At 31.7% G+C, this 9,042-nt stretch overlaps 1 pseudogene; it reads left to right on the forward strand.

Annotated features, from left to right (window-relative positions):
* Positions 1-1,771: 1,771 nt before the first annotated feature.
* On the forward strand, positions 1,772-8,087 carry LOC129893475 (uncharacterized; annotated as a pseudogene).
* Positions 8,088-9,042: the final 955 nt, after the last annotated feature.

A 9,042-nucleotide genomic window follows, 5' to 3' on the forward strand; every position in this document is an offset into this window, starting at 1 on the left:
TAGGAATAATCTATCTACTCAAGCAATGTTTGGTGTTTTGTTTGAAATGTCTTGGTGTTCGAAAGAAACCAAGAGACATACGTTTGATAGTTTGAGAATATTTGAACGTAGCCTAGACCAAACGCTATCCATATATCAATCTCTTTTGCTAAGATTAATCATCCTTTCAAGTTGAAACTCATATCGCTATGCACACACCCCTAGTTATTTCTAATCTTGGTAGACAAATTTGTGTTAAATCCCTGTTTTTAATACTTGTTAGACAATGTTTTGAGAACTATAATTGCTAATTTATTTGAATTTTTGAATTAATCGAAGAAGAGTCCCATCTTTCAATCCTTGAGTTTCAATCCTGGCCTAATCAGTTAGGCGTTGTTTTGCAAATGACCCTCTTTGAAATATGAGATATGTTGTGACACCTCAAAATCTCTACGCTAAGATTCGGACCGTTCTTCGTATGCATATAGGCTTGAACTCGAAGGCTTCAAATTGTATATATGATCTATGATTGATTCATAAGTATTTAAAGTATATTAGATGTGATTTAGGGTCATAAGGGATCCCAAAAATCAAGCCAAGTTCAAAGAATTCCTCTCGGCTAAGTTTCCGAATGAGTTCGTATAAGGGTCAACTTCAAACCACCATATCTCCTAAAATATAACAAATTGGGTGGCCCATAACTCAAATTAAAGGTATTTGAGTCTTCTTTCCAACTCCACCAAGATTGTATTTTTCTGAGTTCGAAGTCAAAAGTTATGCTTGGTCGAACAGAGAGGACCTGCAGCGAACTTTGGCCAATTTCCAGATTTTCTAGGGGTATTTTGGGAAAATTTCCTAACACCTATATATACGAACTTGGAACATTTTGGGATCACTTTTGAAGTCTTCTTACCTCCAAAGAACCTTAATCTTTATCCTCCTCTCTTCCAAATCATCTCCAACAAGATTTGCCAAAAACAATCAAGGATTCAAGTTTTCCATTGAAGACCTAACATCAAGGTTTTTTCAAAATCTACTCTAAGGTACTACTACTACTATTACTACCACCACCACTACTACTACTACTACTACTATTCTACTGCTACTGCTACTGCTCCTGCTACTGCTACTGTTACTGATGTTGCTGCTATTGCTACTGCTACTGCTATTGCTACTGCTACTACTACTGCTGCTACTACTACTACTACTACTACTACTGCTACTACTACTACTGCCTCATATTTTTCCTTACTCCGACGATATTTATAGGGTCTATCTTCCCTAGAACGATGATGTTTTCTCGATTTTTTACCCGATTTATGAGAAGGGCCTACAACAGCAAATTGAGTACAAAAATTTCCTAATTGAGACTTCTCTGTTTTGCTTTTTGTCTTTAATTGCTAAGTTAGTTTAAGCTCATTGCATAGATTTAATCCTTCTTAAGTGCAAGTGCCAATTAACTGGCCATAAGTGAAGACATCATAAGAAATAGCAGAGTGAGTTCCTCGTTGAGTTTTTCGAACTCTTTCTGCAAATAAGGGAGGAAGGCTATCTATGAACTTAGTCTTCCAATGAATATTATTACTTTCGGGTAAGTCCATTACTCGACTTAAAAAGGTGTCTTTATACCACCGAAATTCACCTAAATGTCTATAACGAAGTCCATTTAGAAGTGTTCTAAGAGTTTCAGGTAAATCTACCATTAAAGTGTTCTAATATGGTTAGAACTAAAGTATAAATAGCATCTTGTCGAACATTTTCGACTGGTCTTTGAGATGTTCCTTCTTCAGAGATGACGGCCTCTGTTGTTACTTCTCTTTTTATTGAAGAAGTGATAGCTGTACGAGCTTCATTTGTTAAAACATTATCCCATCAGTCTCTTAATTGGCCTGTAAATTCTGCCACTATCATTTTACAAGTGGTATGGTCATTATTGTGATTTGTAGATTTACAAATGGTGGCGTACATTAGCATTTGATGTAAAAGAATGGAGACCTGTCTATCAGTTAAGCCGTCAACATTCCATTCATAAATTTGATCACCACTATAAGATATGTTGGTTTGGATCCAATCTCTTTCCTCTATGAGAACATCTTGAGGAGTAGAAACTTTCATAATACATAAATTATGTATCTGCAATATTTGGCATAGATATGATTTATATTTTCTATGGATATTGGAGAAACTAGTATTAAAAGTACTAGATTAGAAGAGGTAGATGTACCTCAAAACCTCGATTTATTAAACAAATGTACTATTCCAAAAATTGATACTAAAACCACATATGACTATGGATGATTTGATAAATTTTGAACTAAACAGTTAATAAAAACAACTGAACAATCTTTAGCTCTTAATTCAAATGAACAAACTATTTTTTTATTAAATAAAAGAGACATTGAACATTATAGGTCTAAATACAATTTCATGCATATAGGAATGGTTCAAGTTGCTTTCAAACCATTAACTCTTAAAGGGTTACCAGAAACTTTCCTAGCTGCACTAAGAGATGCTAGAAATTTAAATTTTAGACAATCTTTAATGGGTTCTATTGAATCAACTGTAGCGTACAGTCCAGTTTATTTCAATACACAACCTAATCTTCAATTATCACTGTCAGATGTTAATATTCTTGACGCTCTAACATTAAATGTTAAAACACATGGTTATAACTATGTTCCAGGTTTTGAGTTAATATGTTTATCTTATAGAATCTATTTCAAACTATTATCCACTTTAAATCCGCGATGTAAATTATATAATACATCTAATCAGACTATATTAGTCGAAACTAATTTTACAAAATCAAAAGTCACTACTAGAAGACCTATTAGGTGGGAAGAAATTAATTTCCCAACCACATTGACTCTAGAATCAGTTATAGCATCCAATCAAGTTACCAATAACTTGACTAATAGTGAATATTCTCACATCACTCAAAATCCTGATGGAAAAATTTGTATCCAGTTCTCTGATAATAAAACTCCTCTATATAACAGAAGGTCATTTTCTGGATATAGATCTTTGCCTGAGATTCAGCATATTTCTCCTATTTCTTCAGAAATACCTGTTTATGGTCCAGACCATAATAGAGCTTTATTTTGCACACTTTAAGTGATACTTTGAGTGAAAAACAGGTTGAAAGAGTTAAAATTAACCTTGTCGCTAATATTGTACAAGTTACAGAAAAATTGTCTGATTTAGATCCAACTGCATCAGAAATGGATTTTGACCCTACTGAGGGTATTGATAGAAATAAACTCTGAATTATGATGACACACCAAATAGATTTTAGTCCAGGATCCCTGGCACGATAACATATTCAGAAATAATTTCATCAAAATAAATGGAACAAGTTTAAAACTTGGTTTTTTGAGACTTATAGTCAAGATGATTTACACAATATTTCCCAAGAATTCTATGAATTTTGTGCACTGCATAATAAAATTATATATTTTATTCCATGGTTTATAACCACCTATTTACCATTATATATCAAAGTTCTAGAACAATGAACTTTTAAAGATAGCATTGGTAATATTATTAAGGCTATTTATCCGCCTCAAAACCCTTTTATCTTGCCTAATAATATAGGCCTCACCTTTTCGACTTTTTAAAATTTTATTGAAAATGATGTCGCAAAAATTAGCATAAAGGAAATTAATAATTTGATTGCTCAAAATAATTATTTGAGTCTTTATGTTAAGGTCATTGGTGAACACATTAGTTCTCTTGATGCTAAACTTGAGCTTTTCCAGACTCCTACTCATATCCAGCGTCCTATAGATGTAAAAGATTTTAAATCTAAGTCATTAACCAATTTAGAAGCACTTCTTGAAAAGAAATTGGCAAACTTAAATGCTAAACCTATTGGCATGATAGCCAACCCTCCAATTGAATACGATATTTCTAAACTTAAGCCATTTAAATCCAAAGGCACTAAAATGAATTCTAATTTCAAATCAGGTAGTAGATATGCTACTAAACCTTCTATGCTAACCTATTATTATCCTCGCCCAACTCCTTAAGATGTTCTTATAGAGGAAAGAGATTGGATCCAAACCAACATATCTTATAATGGTGATCAAATATATGAATGGAATGTTGACGGCTTAACTGATAGAAGGTCTCCATTCTTCTACATAGAATGTTAATGTACGCCACCATTTGAAAATCCACAAATTACAATAATGACCATACCACTTGTAAAATGATAGTAGCAGGATTTACAAGCCAATTACGAGGCTGGTGGAATAATCTTTTAACAAACGAAGCTCATACAGCTATCACTTCTTTAGTAAAAAGAGAAGTAACAATAGAGACCGTCATCTCTGAAGAAGGAACATCTCAAAAATCAGTCAAAAATGTTCCACAAGATGTTGTTTATTCTTTGGTTTTAACCATATTAGAACACTTTAATGGTAGATTTACCAACCCAAATGAGACTCTTACAACACTTCTAAATGGACTCCATTACAGACATTTAGGTGAATTTAGGTGGTATAAAACCTTTTTAAGTCGAGTAATGGACTTGCCTGAAAGTAATAATATTCATTGGAAGACTAAGTTTATAGATGGCCTTCCTCTATTTGCATAAAGAGTTTGAAAAACTCTACGAGGAACTCACTCTGCTATCCCTTATGATATCTTCACTTATGGACAGTTAATTGGCACTTGCACTCAAGAAGAATTAAATCTATGCAATGCGCTTAAACTAGCTTAACAATTAAAGGCAAAAAGCAAAACAGAGAAATCTCAATTAGGAGATTTTTATACTCAATTTGCTGTTGCAGGCCCTTCTCATAAATCGGGTAAAAATTTCAAAAAACATCATCGTTCTAGGGAAGATAGACCCTATAAATATCGCCGAAGTAAGGAAAAATGTGAGGCACAAAGAACTCACTGTAAATCTACTAGATTTACAAAAAATTATTCTAAAAAAGATCTTAGCAAAATAAAATGCTATGAGTGTGGTCAATATGGGCATATTGCTCCAAATTGTAAATTACAAAAACTAAAAAGCTTAAACCTTGCTGATGATATTTATGATAAAGTTTATGGTTTATTATATACTTCGGGTTCAGAATCAGATTATTCCTCTAAGACCGATTCAAGTATTGAAGAATCTGAACGTGAAATTACTCTTATTGATTTCTCTGATAATGAGAATGAAGCTTCTCTTAAATGTGGTATTAATTGCATAGGTAATAATTGTTCTTGCAAAACTTATGAGTTTTATAAACTACAGTGTCAATTTCAAGATTTGAATATGCATACTATCACTTCTGAGAATGTGATTGAACTACTAAAAGAAATTTCTGATGAAGAAACTAGGAGCAAAATCATTAATATGGCCTCTGCAACCAGCTTCCAGTCTAATAAAACAAAAACAAAAATTGATATTGATTCAAAACCATACTCTCTAACAGAAGTTTTGGCTCGTCTTGATACAAAGACTAATACCACTGTAAGAGATACTTCTTTGGATGATTTAAAATTTGAAGTTGAAAAACTTAAACAAGAGATTAAATCTCTCAAACAAAGTCAGATTATTCATAATCATCGGATTTCACAATTAGAAAACATTGATCATATAGTATCAGCACCTTCTATTGATAAAGGAAAAGATATTCTTAATGAAAAAGAATACATAGAAGAAATTATTGAAACCCCTAGACCAGATTCATTTTTAGGAATGCTACAGATTGTAACTGCGCATAGATGGTATATTAAATATACTATTTTAATTAATAATAAGTTTACTATTACTAACACAGTTATGATTGACAGCGGAGCAGATGTTAGTTGTATTCAAGAAGGATTAATTCCATTCCAGATATTTTGAAAAAACAACACATGCGGTTAAATCTGCATCCGGTCATGCCTTAAATATAAGATATAAACTATCCAACACGTATATTTGTCAGAATAAAGTCTGTATTCCTCATTTTTTTCTTATTGGTAAAAGATCAAATGCATCCTCCAATTATACTTGGAACTCCTTTTATTAATACTATATATCCTTTTTCTAAAATAAATTCCAAAGGATTTACAGCTAGTTATAAAAACAAGGATATCTCATTTTCATTTATAATTGAATCAGTTACTAGAGATATTAATGCTTTAATTGATATGAAACAAAAGCATGTGAATTCTTTACAACTGAAAATTTACAGTTTAAATATTCTGGATACATTAAAACCTACTAAGGTACAAGAAAAAGTTAAATTAATTTCTAAACAATTAGCAATTGATGTTTGTACTGATCATCCTAGTGCTTTCTAGAATAGAAAAAAGCATATTGTCACTCTTCCATATGAACATAATTTCAGTGAAGATAATATTCCCACTAAGTCTCGTCCCTGTCAGATGAATAGTGAGTTAGTGGAATTTTGTAAAAAAGAAATTGATAATCTGTTATAAAAGGGTTTGATTAAACCCTCCAGTCACCATGGTCTTGTACTGCCTTTTATGTTAATAATGCTATTGAAAAAAAATGTGGTATGCCTAGATTAGTAATAAATTACAAACCATTAAACAAATATTTAAAATGTATTAGATATCCTATTCCAAATAAAAGAGATTTATTATCTAGATTATATGAAGCCAATATTTTCTCAAAATTTGACTTAAAATCTAGATATTGGCAAATTCGGATTTTTAAAAAGCATATTTATAGAACTGCTTTTAATGTACCTTTTGGGCAATATGAATGGAACGTAATGCCTTTTGGGTTAAAAAATGCCCCATCTGAATTCCAGAAAATAATAAATGCTATTTTTAATCCCTATCTGGATTTTATCATTGTTTATATTGATGATTTTAGTCTACGCAAAGACGTTTGAAACTCATATTAAACATCTTAATATCTTCAAAAGAATTGTAATATAAAATGGTTTGGTTATATCCAGGCCCAAAATAAGTCTATTTCAAACAGAAGTTAGGTTTCTTGGACATAATATTTGTTAAGGTAAAATCACACTTATTCAATGGTCAATTGATTTTGCTTCAAAATTTCCTGATATAATTACGGATAGAACTATGCTTCAAAGATTTTTGGGAAGTTTAAATTATATTTCTCCATTTTATAAAAATCTATCTAGAGACTTATCACCATTATATGAAAGGTTAAAAAAGAATCATAAACTCCCTTGGACTGATAGTCTAACAGAACTCGTTAAAGCAGTTAAACTAAGGGTAAAATCCTTACCTTGTTTAACATTGGCTAACCCAGCTTGGCCAAAGATTATCGAAATAGATGCTTCTAATATTGGTTATGGAGGAATGCTTAAACAAGTAAATCCCAACGATAAACATGAATATCTTATAAGATTCCATTCAGGTAAATGGACCGAGGCCCAACGCAAATATGCAACAGTGGCCCATGAAATGTTATGTATAGTTAAATGTATTTTAAAATTTCAGGATGATTTAAATAATCAAAGATTCTTGATTAAAACAGACGCCCAATCGATAAAATATATGTTTGATAAAGATTTTAAGCATGATGCTTCAAAATTAATATTTGCTAGGTGGCAGGCTCAATTAGCCCCATTCGACTTTGATATTCAGTATAAAAAGGGAATTGATAATTCTTTACCAGATTTTTTATCTAGGAAATACTTAACAAATTAATCATGCATTATTTTGCAGCTTTCTTTGAAGACAAAACTCTTATAACAATCTTAAAGGCTATACCTTTAGGAGAAGATATTCAAACCAAGATTCTGAATAAAATCATAGAAAATATTATCAAAGAAGAAATGGAATTATTTTATTTCTCTATTCATTCCTATGAGGACGATGAAGGTCCCTACTATCTTGATACAGATGACTTCTTTGAATATCATTAATAATTTATATTTGCAGATATGGCAGACCCACCGTGGTCTATAATCAGAAGCAAAAATACTACTCGAGGTAGAGGTAGGGGAAGATCGGCCCCTACACAAAGGCCATCATATGGCTCATCATCATCATCATCTAGCAATTTTCCTGTTCTAAGAATGGGTAACAAGATTTTGATAAACTCTAAAGTCGGTGAAACCTCTTCATCAACCCCAAAAGAAGATATTTCTTCAATCGATCTGGAAGATATTCTAGAATAAAATCCATTATATGGACAACTGAAAGCATACTTGGAGTCAAAAAAGCAAAAAGATACTTTTGCTACAATAACAAAAGAAATCGATGATAACAAGAATTATGAAGAAGTACCCACAAAAGAAATAATATTTCTTTTAGAAAATTCTGATATTCAGAGGCAAGATGAACCCTAGAAGATTTTTCAGCGATACTTGGTACGGGATTATATTTCCCAAGAGAGTCATACAAAACTAGAACATATTATGAAACAATCTTGATTAAAACAGAAAACGCTGACTTCCAACATTTTACCACAGAAGAGAACGTTTATAACTTCTTAAAAGTCATTATCAGACAGATTATATTTGTTGAAGAATGGGGAATATCCACAATGAACGAACGATAGGTTTGGTTTAATAACATGACCATCAATCTTACTTATTGGGATTATATCCAAGCTTTTTATAAAGTTTTCTATTACAACAATGATAAAGATAAACACACCTGATTCATAAAGGTTTGTTCAAAGGTTTTTGAAGGACCAATTCCAAACAGGTTCATAAGATGGTGGACATTCCACGGTCCCACGGTAAAGATTTTACCGCATATCTATATTAACTTCTATAAAGAATGGACAAAGATTTCTCCATTTTTAATAGAATTATACTTAGCTTATCATGTAAGCAATCTCGATAAAATCGATCAGATGTATTTCTTTATTGAGTTTTCTATACCATGGATCCATAAATGGCTTCCAGAAGTGGGATATACCCCAAACGAAAAAATACCATGTCTTTATCGTGTGTATTATAATAATTTTTGGGATAAAATAACAAGAAATGATCCCAAAACTAAACAACCTTATGGTCAAGAACTCATTGATACTATTAAAGTAAAGCTCCAAGAATATACTGAGCATCCTCAAAAGAACTTGGTGGCTGACAATTCAGTCAAACATATTGATCAAAGAATTTTAGT

The sequence above is a fragment of the Solanum dulcamara genome, chromosome 1 (genome assembly GCF_947179165.1).
Source record: "Solanum dulcamara chromosome 1, daSolDulc1.2, whole genome shotgun sequence".
In the NCBI taxonomy this organism is placed as follows: domain Eukaryota; kingdom Viridiplantae; phylum Streptophyta; class Magnoliopsida; order Solanales; family Solanaceae; genus Solanum; species Solanum dulcamara.